Source organism: Gossypium arboreum, chromosome 6 (assembly GCF_025698485.1).
Source record: "Gossypium arboreum isolate Shixiya-1 chromosome 6, ASM2569848v2, whole genome shotgun sequence".
NCBI lineage: Eukaryota > Viridiplantae > Streptophyta > Magnoliopsida > Malvales > Malvaceae > Gossypium > Gossypium arboreum.
Window position 1 is genome coordinate 38,186,377 of NC_069075.1, and position 14,120 is coordinate 38,200,496.

General features: G+C 35.6%; 1 non-coding gene across 1 annotated transcript; it reads left to right on the forward strand.

Annotated features, from left to right (window-relative positions):
• The first annotated feature begins 8,989 nt into the window (after positions 1 to 8,989).
• Positions 8,990 to 9,096, forward strand: LOC128294707 (small nucleolar RNA R71). The gene has a single exon (XR_008285014.1). It is a non-coding gene; the product is annotated as a small nucleolar RNA R71 (small nucleolar RNA).
• The last annotated feature ends 5,024 nt before the right edge of the window (positions 9,097 to 14,120 follow it).

Below are 14,120 nucleotides of genomic sequence, written 5' to 3' on the forward strand. Positions count from 1 at the left end.
ATATCATCCCTTAAATAGGTCTTTGAAACCTATAACATACATTGGGGTGGTTCGGGACTAAACCAAGAACTTTGAAAATCTTTGGGCAACTTAACTAATTTTCTTGCTTCGGGGAGTCACACGTCCGTGTGGATTGGGCCGTGTGGACAATTTCAAGGCTATTTTCCAAGCCAATTGTCACCCTTAATTACCTATTTTCATAGCAATTTACATGGCATATTTGAGTAATTATATATTCACAATAAAGACACAAGCATGACATTCGTACAACAACACCTAACATATTACCAACCATGCATGGCAATCAAGCATATGCACATCACCAAATCAGACGTAACATGAATAGCTAGATTTATAAGTCAGAATCATTAGCTCACTAAAGATCAATATATTTGGCCAAATTATAATAACACATGTTATAAAATTAGTCCCTATACATGCCACTCACTTGATAATTCTAGCATATGTGTTTATACTGTCAAGGTTTTGGCTTGATAGTGTGATGCTGCCTCCGACGATCTCCAACCCCGAGTTAACCTGACAACACTAAATGAAATGGAAAGGAGGGGGTAAGCTTTACGCTTAGTAAGCTCACACGAAAATAATAAGCAATTTACTAACATGCTTTCCATAGTAAAACTATCCCAATTGTACATTTACACATATTCTAGTTAAGCTATTTTCTTGAGTCACAGTCACTAAATCATTTTATCTGAATCTAAAGAACTCTAAATTAAGATCCGTAAATTTTCTCAGAAACGAGACTCATATATATTTCCACCATAAAATTTTCAGAATTTTTGGTCCAGCCAATAAGTACAGTTTATTATTTAAATTCTCCTCTATTTTGCTATTTGACAGCTTGGACCACTCTTCACTAAAATTTAATTATCTTTTGCTACCAAATTCAATTGAGGTTTTAGTTTTTTTATTCTGGAAATAAATTAAATAAGGAATCCAACCATATAAATTATGTTCCTTAACTATTATTGTAAAATTTTAATGATTTTTACAATTCAGAGCAGGGGATCACGAAATCAGTCGAACCAGTATTACAAAAATATAAATATCTCAAAATATAGAATTCCTTTGTTTGTTCTGTTTCTTTTATATGAAAATAGATTCAATAATCTTTAATTCCATATCTCATTTCACTTCTAGTTCAACTTATATTATTTTTGGTTATTTTTCAAAGTCACTCCCCTGCTGCTATTTTAGACTGTTTATCCCAAATTTCATTCCTTCACTAAAATTTCTTATTATCAACTTTCAAGATAATACTTATCCATATTCATCTTATCAAAAATTTAATCACATATCTAACTCATAATTCAAAACTCATATATTCATATTCCGGTATTATCCCACATTTTTTTTTCACGTTAAATTTCATTTAGCAAACTTGTTTCTCCTGGTGAACACTTCGGAAAGTAACAATATTCGGTGGTTTTAGCACATAGCTCCACACTATTGGGCTAACATGTAATTGTGGCATACGCACTTAGTGCCACTTTTCAAATTAACATGTATAACCGTGGCATATCCACTTAGCACCACGTTACACGTATAACCGTGGTATATCCACTTAGCACCACGTTTTTTCATTCCGAAGGTTCGACCGAGATTTTCTCATTTAATCTCAATTAATCAACCACAAATCACCATTTGTATCCATTAATTGAACAATACTAAAACTAATTTCATTTGCACTCTTTTCACAAGTCCATTTCATTTCACATGTCAAACATGTACTCATGAGTTTCGAGTATGTACCTGTGCTATCTCTTAGCACAACCACTCATGCAAACATGACAATTATATGCAAGATCTCATATTCTCGGTAATCACCCATTTCTTTTAAATATCATATTCCATCAAATTCAATACAATTATAACAAATTATATTTCATGTATATCAATAATAACATGAATAATAGGCTTATTAAATCACGCGAACTTACCTCGGATCTAGAAATGGCAATTTACCATTCTAGTCCATAACCTTGTATTTTCCCAATTTAAGCCCAAATCTCAATTTCCTTGATCTATAATATCACATTTAGCCTACTAATTAGTCACACTATTCATATGGGTCTAAAAATTATATTTTTACAAATTTGCATTTTGACCCCTAAACTTTTGCATATTTACACTTTTTCTCCAAGGTTCGAAAATTAAACTTCTTCCTATTTTCTTATGTTTTATGACACTTTGATTATTTTTCCCTTCTATAACAACATCAAATTCTCACTCTAACATGTACTTATGAACATTAGGTATTTTTACCGATTATGTCGTTTTACTCGTTTTCACGTAAAATCGCTTAGTAAAAGTTGTTTAACACAATTTCAAGCTTCATATTCTACCATTAAACATCAAAATACATGCATATCATCCATGGGTAAATTTTTAAACATAAATCCTAGCTCAAAATAATGGTAGAAATGAGCAGATCATGTTATTGGGATTTCAAAAATACATAGAACATTAAAAACGGAGCTCAGAATCACTTACTATTAAGCTTGGAAGCTTGGCCAAACCCTAACCATGGCTGACCTTGGTACATTTTGCTATAGCAAGAAGAAAGGGACACATTTGGGGTTTAAAATTTGTCTTTTAATTCATTTTATCCATAAATGACCAAAATGCCCTTTTTACTATTCTTTCAAAATTTACCCAACCAAGGCCATTTTTGTCCAAAAAGTTATAAAATAGTTTAATTATCATTTAAGGACCTCCCATTTAAAATTTCATGACAATTACTCACTCTAACAAGTAAAACTCAACTTTTGCACATTGTACAATTTAGTCCTTTTTACTAAATTTAGTGCCTAAACGTCGAAATTTTTGAACGAAATTTTCACGAAATCATTCCGTGAAATCGTAGACCATCAAAATATAATAAAAGTAAAATTTTTCTCATCGGATTTGTAGTCCCGAAACCACTGTTTCGACTAAGCCCAAAATCAGGATGTTACATTTTAGGTATTCCCATCGGCAAGAATGGCTTCTATACTTTCTTATAATCCATTGGGATCCCATATTTGTCACAACATCAAGTACTTGTTGAAGAAAATCTCAATTTATGTTGTTCATCATAGGGTAGTACTCATCTTCTTCAACATCAGGTAGGTTAAACAAATCATTGATGGACTTAAAACTAAGAGGTACCTTTTTCTTCCGAACGATGACTGTAGTAGCATCTTGTGTGGTCAAACTTGCATAAAACTCTCGAACTAGTTCATCATCGACAAGTGAACGAGCATCACAAAATCGTCCCCACTTGAGAGCATTGATTGTCTTTCTAATTGGCATAGGGACAACCATCAAATCATTAATCTTCAAGTTAAAACCTTTTTCCGGCATCATAGGTTGATGCTTGAAAATTGAATCAAATCTCTCTTTCACTTCTTCATCGATCATAATCAGGCTTTCAGGAGTAGTCTTTGACGATCTAGTTCTTTTGCGAGACATGGTATTTTCCTGAAAATCTGGCAAAGTTATGCTTACAAAGGAAAAAGAGAAATCGGCAAGTGGGTAGGATCTGCTTCCGTGAACCTTACAACGACGAAGAGGTTACAGCGGCGAAGACAGCGTACGGTAGCAATGGTGGTGTGCGGCGGCGATCTCTTTGCGGTAGTTATAAGAGATTTCGGCAAAAGGAGAGGAGAACTAGGGTTTCTTTTGGGATTTGAGGTTGACGGCACAAGAGAAAAGTTTAAGGATTTTTGGGGTTTAAGCAAATAGCTTTGAGGGATATGAAAAATAGTAGAATGAAGAGGGGTTTATATAGGGAAAAATTAGGGCAACATGTAGTAAAAACTTAGATACATTAGGGTTACTTGGGCGGAAAGGAATGGAAGTGGCGGCAATAGGTGTGGAGTTTTCCCTCTTTTTGCTGTTTTGGGCCTCAAATTCAGACTGTATCTTACAAAAAAAACTAATTAGTACTTGGGCCAAATTTGACCCCCTTTATTAACATAAAAATTTAAAATTTAAACAAAGCAAATGAAACTAAAAAATTTTAAATCTTAATTAGAAAATTTATTCTCAATAAATTACATTAAATTAATTCCGGGAAAGGTTGGAGGGTCGAGTGGTCTGTTTAAGTTCCAATCTCCTCGCATGAATTAATTAAATGTACTAAATTAAGAAAATAAATCCTAATTATTTATTTATTTACAAAACAAGTTTATGAAAAATCAAGGGTCTGTTAATTTGAACAAGGATTCAACTCACTCAACGTCACCATCCCAATAATGTTTGAGACGCTGACCATTGACTTTAGACGTACCTCCGTAATTGTCATATAATTCAACAGCTCCATAAGGATAAACTCGATAGATGGTATAAGGTCCTTTCCATCAGGATTTCAGCTTCCCAGGAAATAACTTCAGCCTTGAATTAAAACAACAAAACCTTCTGACCTTCTTTAAATTCGGGAGGTCGTATATGACTATCATGCCATCTTTTTTATCTTTCTTTATACATTTTGGCATTCTCATAGGAAAACAACCTCAGCTCTTCCAACTCATCCAATTGTAACATCCTTCTCTCACCGGCTTGCTTAAGATCAAAATTCAACTTCTTCAAAGCCCAGTGAGCTCTATTCTCCAACTCTAATGGCAAATGACATGCCTTCCCAAAAACCAACCGATAAGGAGTCATTCCTAACGGTGTCTTAAATGTTGTTTGATAGGCCTATAATGCATCATCGAGCCTTCGAGACCAATCTTTTCTGCTGGGGCATACTACCTTTTCAAGGATACCTTTGATTTCACAGTTTACCCTTTCAACATGCCCATTGGACTGGGGGTGATAAGCAGTAGCAATCTTGTGCTTCACATCATATTTGTCAAGCAACCACTTAAGCCAATTGTTCACAAAATGATAACCTTCATCACTAATAATAGCTCTTGGTGTCCTAAACCGTGTAAACACATACTAATGTAGGAATCGCATGACTACTTTAGAATCATTTGTAGGGTATGCTTCAGCTTCAACCCGCTTGGATACATAGTCCACAGCAACTAAGATGTATTTGTTCCCATATGAAGAAAGAAACGGTCCTAAAAAGTCAATGCCCTATACGTCGAATAATTCAATCTTCAAAATATTTGTTAAGGGCATTTTATTCCTCCTTTATATGTTTCCGCTCATTTGGCATCTATCACAGTTCTTCACATAGGCATAAGCATCTTTAAATAGTGTAGGCCAAAAGAAACCTGTTTGCAAAACCTAAGCTGCAGTACATGCACCACCAAAGTGTCCCCCACTTGGAGATGAATGGCAATGATATAAGATCTTAGCAATCCCACTTTCAGCTACACACTTTCAGATTATATTATCTGCACATTATTTAAACAAAAATGGGTCTTCCCAGAAATAATACTGACTATCATGAAGGAATTTCTTCCTTTGTTGGTATGTCATTTCTTGAGGAATTATTCCACATGCAAGATAATTGGCAAAATTAGCAAACCAAGATGTTTCATGAATTCGACTCACCTCAAATAAGTATTCATCTGGGAAATTCTCGTTGATATGCACATGTGATCGAGTTACCTTATCTTGCTCTAACCTCAACACATGATCAACTACTTGATTTTCAACACCTTTTCTATATTGGATCTCAAGGTCAAATTCTTGGAGTAAAAGTATCCAACGAATTAGCCTCGGTTTTGCTTCTTTCTTCGTGAGCAAGTATTTAATGGCCGCATGGTCAGTAAATACTGTAACTTTGGTACCAAAAAGATATGAGCGAAATTTGTCAAAAGCAAAAACTATAGCAAATAGTTTCTTTTCAGTTACCGTATAATTGAGTTGGGCTCCCGTCAAGGTTCTACTTGAATAGTAAATGGGGTGGAACACTTTATTTTTTCTTTGACCATCATAGCTTCAACAACATAACTCAAAAGGTGTGCTCCAATTAGGTGCAATGAGTATTGGGGCTGAGATTAACTCTTTTTTCAGCTCTTCAAAAGCTTCTAAACATGCTTTGTTAAAATTAAACACTGCATCTTTCTCTAACAACAAACACAATGGTTTAGAAATTTTTGAAAAATCTTCGATAAACCTTCGGTAAAAACTAGCATGGCCTAAGAAACTTTTGAATCCTTTCAGATTTATTGGGGCCGGTAATCTTTCAATTATGTTCATCTTTGCTTTGTTGAATTCAATTAATTTATTCGAAATTCTATGCCCTAAGACAATCCCTTCCTTAACCATAAAATGGCATTTCTCCCAGTTAAGGACAAGATTCGTCTCTTCGCATCTCTTCAGTACCTTAGCCAAATTACTCAAACAAATATCATAAGTGTTACCAAAAATAGAAAAATCATCCATAAAAATCTCAACAGAATTTTCAACCATATCAGTGAATATTGCCATCATGCATCGTTGAAAGGTTGCAGGTCCATTGCATAAACCAAAAGGCATTTGCGTAAAAGCAAACGTACCGTATGGACAAGTAAAGCTTGTTTTATGTTGGACTTCCGGGGCTACAACTATTTGGTTATATCCCGAATAACCATCTAAAAAATAATAGAATTTATTAGCTGCCAGTCGATCTAACATCTAATCCATAAAAGGTAACGAAAAATGGTCCTTCCGAGTAGCTTTATTTAGCTTTCTATAGTCAACACAAATTCTTCAATCGGTAATAGTTCTCATTGGGATCAATTCATTATGCTCATTCTCAACAATCGTAATTCCACCTTTCTTTAGCACACACTGCATCGGACTTACCCACGAACTATTTGAAATAGGATAAATGATTCTTGTATCTAACCATTTGATCACTTCCTTTCTCACAACTTCCTTCATAATAGGATTGAGCCTCCTTTGCCCATCAATTCGAGCTCTTTCACCTTCCTTTAGAATAATTTTGTGCATGCAAAATGAAGGCCTTATACCTCGAATATTAGCTATGGTCTAACCAATTGCTTTCTTAAATTTCTTTATAATAGAAATTAGTTGCTCCTCTTGATCTTCTGTCAATTTTACTGAAATAATTACAGGCAAAGTGGTACAGTCACCTAAATAAACGTATTTCAAATGGGAAGGAAGTACCTTTAGTTTGAGTGTAGGTGGTTTTTCGATTGACAATTTGTGCTGGACAAATTTTATGACTTCCAACTCCAATGGTTCAAACCGTGTGGATTGAATAAAATTTCTCGGATTGGCTTCCACTAGAACCATGTTTTCTTCACTTTCTTCATCCTTCAAAAGGTCAAACCCTAAGGCTTTCTCCAATGGATCTTCTTCAAAATTACTTTCCATAAAAATCAAGGTTTCTAACTCTTCCATAACTAAACACTCTTCTGTCGGATTGGGAAATTTCATCGCTTTAAGAATGTTAAAAGTTACCTGATCATCTTGAACTCGCATGGTGAGTTCACCTTTCTGCACATCAATTAGCGCTCTTCCTGTGGCTAAGAAAGGTCTCCCAAGGATAATTGACACTTCCTTATCTTTAAAATCTAGAATAATGAAATCAGCAGGAAAAAGAAATTTATCGACTTTTACCAAAGCATCCTCGATCTTTCCTTCGGGGTATGCTAAAGATCGATCCGCTAGCTGGAGCGTCACAGTTGTAGGTCTTACTTCTCTTATCCCTAGCATCTTGAAAATAGACTTAGGCATCAAGTTACTTGCCCCTAAGTCACAAAAAGCTTTACCACAGTAAGATTCACCAATGTTACAGGGTATCGTAAAGCTTCCTGAATCCTTCAATTTCAGTGGCAGTTTGTTCTACAGGAATGGACTGCATTCCTTCGTCACGGGGATAGTCTCATACTCACTCAGTCGTTTCTTTTTGGATAGTATATACATCATAAACTTCACGTAATTTGGCATTTGTTCAAAAGCCTCCATTAACGGAATATTGATGTGTAATTGCTTCAAAACATCCAAAATCTTCTTGAATTGCACCTTCTATTTTTGCTTGTGTTGCTGCAATCTTTGTGGATATGTAGGTGATGGAACTTTTGGTTGAACCTAAAAACTCTTCTGAGTAAGTAAACTTGCATCCAAAGAAGATGTTAAAGTTTCTGAATTCACTAAGTTAGGATTTACCTTGTTAGTCTTTGCAGATTCTGATTCCTTTGTTGTAGGAATTTCAACAGTTGGTTGACTTTCCTCCTTTTCAACAGGCTCGTCTTCGACATCAATCAATCAGGATTCCAGAATTTTACCACTTCTCAATGCCACTGCCTTGATATGTTCTTCACCCAAGTTTCTTAGATTCTTAGTATTGTTCGGTAATGTTCCTTGTGGTCTATTACAAAGCTCTGTAGCTAACTGACCCATTTGGTTTTCCAAACTTTTCAGTGTTGCTGCTTGGCTATAGATCAAAGCGTCATTATTTGCCATGTACGCTTTCAACAAGTTCTCCAAACTATTTGATGATTCAGCTTGGTCTGGTTTTGGAGCTTGCTAATTAAACCCTTGAGATTGGTTGGGTCTATGCTGCATAAAGTTGTTGTTTGGTCCATTTCCTTGGTTGCTCCAAGAAAAGTTGGGGTGATTATGCCATGAAGGATTATAGATGTTGGACTGGGGTCCTTGTCCACTCCTATTTTGGTGTTGGTTCCCCACATAATACACTGACTTGGGATTCAATGGGTAATTCTAGAATGAATGACCTTCCCCACAATACACACAGGAAACTACTTCAAATGGACTTGGTGGCTGAGCTACAAAATTATTAGCACTATTAGTGGTAAACTGCTTTAACATAGAGGAAATAGACGATACCTGAGCTGATAACGAAATGAGAGCATCAACTTCATGAACTCCAGCTATACGTATTCCTGAAGTTGTTTGATTTGTTGGCCATTGATACTTATTGCTTGCAATCCTTTCGATGATCTCATAAGCCTCATTATAAGACTTAGACAAAATTGTACCATTCGCAGAAGCATCTACCATCAATCTTGTATGTGCATCGAGACCATTATAGAATGTCTCTAACTGGATACAATGAGGAATCCCATGATGAGAACACTTACGAAGTAACTCCTTGAATCGCTCCCAAGCCTCATATAAAGACTTGTCATCCAATTGCTCAAAAGTTGTGATCTCATTCCTCAACTTAGTGTTCTTGCTATGCGAGAAATACTTTACCAAAAATCTCTCTACTAATTCTTTCCATGTAGATATGGAACTTGGTGGAAATGAATTGAGTCATGCTCGTGCTCGATCTCGCAACAAGTACGGAAACAACTTCAACCTTAGTGCATCTTTAGTCATACTGTAATATCCTGAATTAGGGCTTAATCGGAATAGTGGTTTCGTGACCACAAATCTGAGATAGAAATAATTATTTTATAATTATTTTGATGATTATGATATGATTGCATGATTGTGTGAAAATTTCGTGATGAAATTCTATGCCTAAAGTGCTTAAATTGAAAGTAGGGACTAAATCGAATAAGTTGCAAAACTTGCATTCTAGAAGTTTTTAGTATGAAATTGTTTTGGAATATTAATGAGGAGGTCTTAAATAGAAATTTGACCAATTTTAAGTTCATGGACAAAATTAGGACATGGAAGGAATTTTTGGAAAGTTTAGTAGTAAGGGTATTTTGGTCATTTAGTTATTAAAATAAATTAAAAACAAAATTAAAAGCCAATTTTTGTCCATCTTCTTGATTAGGCCAAAATTTCAAGGGTTCTCCATAGCTAGGGTTTGTTTCAAGCTTCCAAGCTCCATAGTAAGTGATTCCAAGCCCGCTTTTAATGTTCTTTACGCTTTTGGAATCCCGATAGCTCGATTAAGCTTATGTTAGCAATAATTCAACCTAGGGTTTATATTTGGAAAAATACCCATAGGTGAAATTTGTGTATTTTGATGTTTTATGATAGCATATGAGGTTTTAAATTATGTTAGACAACTTGTGCTACTCGGTTTTGAGTGAAAACGAGTAAAAGGGCTTAATCGGCAAAAATACCTAATAGTCACAAGTATATGTTAGAGAGAGAATTTGATGTTGCCATAGAAGGGAAAAGTGATCAGCCTGTTATAAAACATAAGAATAAGGAATAAAGTTTAATTCCCGAGCCTAGGGGCAAAAGTGTAATTATGCAAAAGTTTAGGGGCAAAAGTGTAATTTTTCCAAAGTTCGTATTAAATGTTGTTTTGATGAATGTATGTATTAAATAAGATTAATTTGGCATCATAGATCAAGAGAAACGAGATTCAAGTCGTGATCGAGGAAAAGAAAAGATTGTGGACTAAATTGCAAAATCTTTATATTTTGGTACCAAGGTAAGTTCATGTGTAAATAATGTAGCATAATTGTTATTTTTAAGTTATTGATGTTAATTATATGATACGCTAATTTTTAATCGTGAAATATTATGCTTTGTGTTTAATGTTGAGTAATATGCAAATCATGTTTACTACTTGATAAATATGAATTGCTACCGAGTATCGGCCCGATATTCCATGGAAGGCGACAAATGTGAGATCGAGGGAAAAGCCCGTTTGAACCTTAGGAATAGATTAGGATACAAGTGACATGTCACTAGGATGGTTGAGCATCCGAACTCGTTGAGTTGAGTCCGAGTTCACTTATGGATGCGAATGCCCGAACTCGTTGAGTTGAGTCCGAGTTCGTGCGATATAACTAGGCATCCGAACTCGTTGAGTTGAGTCCGAGTTCACTTATGGATGCAAACGCCTGAGCTCGTTAAGTTGAGTCCGAGTTCATTTAGGGGCGGGTTACATGATTTCTTGATTACATATGAGGCACTTATGTGCAAATTATCCGTGTATCTGAGTTGTATTCCGATGTGTTCAACGGGTGAAATTTCTAGTGAAATGGAAGAACACTTAACATGCAAGTGACGTTTTGGTAAGTGTTGTGAAATGGACACTTTGGACAGGTATGTTCTTAACCCTCGGGTTGAAAATAGATACAACAACGATAAGGTGGTAAGATGATGAATGATGTTTAGAAATATGACATATGTTTTGGTGATACCATGCTAAAGTTGTTTGGTATATTTGTATTGTTATGTTACTTGTTATTTACCTATGAACTTACTAAGCATTTATGCTTACTCCCTCCTCTTTATTTACTGTAGTTTTGGAAAGCCAGCTCGAGAATCGGGACAGGTCGAAGGTTCGATCACACTATCCAAAGGACTTTCATCTGGGTAAATGGCTTGTAAAACTTAAGTATGGCATGTATAGATATACTTATTTTGTGCAAATAATTTTATGATATGGCCATGCTTGGTTGAGAAAATGTTTGATATTGATAAGTCATGGTGATGGCTAATTTAGATCATGTTTGATATTATGGAAGTTTAATAGGTTATCTAGTTCATAAAAATTCATGGAAAGATGAAACTTGCCTTAAAACAGAATATTGGTGCAGCAATGACATGAATTTTGAAAATCACTAAAAATAGTATAAACAGAAATAAATAATGAGTAAGTTATGAAATTGAAGCTTAGTGAGCCTATTTTCATGTGGATTGAACAAAACAGGCATATAAATTATATTTTATGAGATATTTAAACTTTTGTGAAATAGGGCCAGAGTGATTTCTAGATCCCCTGTTCTGACTTTAAAAATTCATAATAAATATTAAAAAAATAATTAGAAGTTTTTCTTTATATTTACAGATTCCTTATTGAGTCTAGTTTTAAGAAAAACAAGCCTCCTAGTCATTGAAATTCTATATAGAGAGATATCTGATTCGTAATACACAGATGTCAGAGCAATCAAACCCTGAAACAGGGGAGACTTTAACTAATAAACTGTACTAATTTCCCCAACCAAAAATTCTAGAAAAAAATTAGTAAATAGATATATGAGTCTAGATTTAGAGAAAATTTACGTATCTTGATTTTGAGTTTCGTAACTCGAGATATGATTTTTCTTGTAACTGTGACGCGGGTAGTTAGAAAGCTGTGAATGTAGAAACAAATGATTTGAAGTTCTTAATTTGATAAATTATGTTCGGTAACCCCTCAAGCTCGACTATGGCGACGGTTTCGGGCATGGGGGCGTTATATTTAGTGGTATCAGAGCAGGTTTAGTCGGTTCTCGGACTACGTGTTGTATGTACAGATTTTGCTATACATGCCATATGTATGAATTGTGATAGTGTGACGACTTGACCTTTTAAATGAATTTTATATAGTAAATGGATCCCGATCCAGCTATGGCGAGATGAAGTAGAGAGTAATGCGCTAGCTCGGCTGAAGGGCAGACCGATCGAAAACCCACCTCCTACTATTGGTCGGGGAGGAGGAGAAAGGGATCGAAGCCTTTCTCCAAATGATGAGTGCATGGTACTCGAGTTCGTTTCGACGAACCCAAATGTACGACCTCCCCACCTCCCCAATTCCTCAACCTATGCCTCGATGCCTTAGGAGTGGATATGATAAAATTTCACAGAACCCCCGTTGATAGAATTCGTAAACAAGGGGCTGAAGAATTTAGAGCAAATATTGATGATGATGCAGAGAAAGCAGAGTTCTGGCTTGAAAATTCTATCCGGGTATTTGATGAATTATCTTGTACACCTGAAGAATGTTTGAAATGTGCTACATCTTTGTTGAGAGATTCAGCCTATAATTGGTGGAAGACTTTGATTTCAGTGGTACCGAAAGAGAGGGTAACCTAGGAATTCTTTCAAGAAGAGTTTCGGAAGAAATATATTAGTGAAAGATTTATTGATCGAAATATAAAGAGTTTCTTGAGTGAAGCAAGGTAATATGACGATCTCGAGAATATGAAAGAGAGTTTGTTCGATTAAGTAAGTATGCCAGGGAATATGTTCCTACAGAAGCCAAGATGTGCCGACGATTTGAAGACGGGCTTAACGAAGACATTAAGGTATTTGTTGGGATCCTTGAACTAAAAGAAATGGTGGTACTTGTCGATCGAGCTTGCAAGGATGAAGAATTACTGAAGGAAAAGAAAAAGGTAGAATCTAAAACACGAAATTGGAAGAAAAGACCAATGAGTAATGCACCCTCACAGCAAACCGGAAAGTCAAGAAATATGAATCCTCGTTCCCAAGTTTCAACTGGGCAATCATATGGAAATTTTAAGAAGCAAAATGTGGGTCCTAAATCTCAGACTACTTCTGCGGCTAGTGGGGAAATATGAGATTTGTTAAACCCGAGTGCCAGCGGTGTGGTAGAAATCATTTTGGTCCGTGCAGAGCAAATGAATGTTTTCGATGTGGTTCTCCGGATCATTTTATTAGAGACGCTTGAGAGAGCCGAGAAAGAAAAATTTCGAATGTAAAATCTAGTGGTGCGGACTCGAGGAAGGTATCCAGAAAAGTGGAAGTGAAACAAGCGAGAAGAATGTAGCCAGAGATGCAACAGATTAGATCTGAAGGAAGAGCTCCAGCTAGAACTTATGTTATTAAAGCGCGTGAAGATGCTTCCTCACCCGATGTGATTACCGGTACATTTTCTCTTTATGATACTAATGTTATTGCTTTGATTGATCCTGGTTCTACTCATTCATATGTATGTGTGAAACTGGTGTCTAATATGAATATACCTGTTGAGAACACAGAATTTATGATTAGAGTGTCGAACCCGTTAGGCAAATGCATGATAGTTGATAAAGTATGCAAGAAATGCCCTTTAATGATTCGGGGTCATTACTTTTCGGCCGACTTGATGTTGTTGTCGTTTGATGAATTTGATGTTATTTTGGGTATGGATTGGTTGACATTGCATGATGCTATAGTAAATTGCAAAAAAAAGGTTATAGAATTAAAATGTGAAAGTGGTGAAATCTTGCGGGTTGAACCAGACAAATCAGAGGCAATATTTTGTATGATTTCTTCGATGTCGGTTCAGAGATATTTGAGAAAGGGTTATGAAGCTTATTTGGCGTATGTAATTAATACAAAAGAAGTTGAAAAAAAAGTTGAATCAGTGCCGGTTGTGTGTGAATTTGCATACGTATTTCCAGAAGAATTGTCGGGTTTGCCTCCAGTCAAGGAAGTAGAATTTGGTATAGATTTGATATCGGGAACAGCTCCGATCTCGATTGCTCCATATAGAATGGCACCAACAGAGTTGAAAGAATTAAAGTCGCAGTTGCAAGAGTTGACTGATAAAGGCTTTGTGAGAC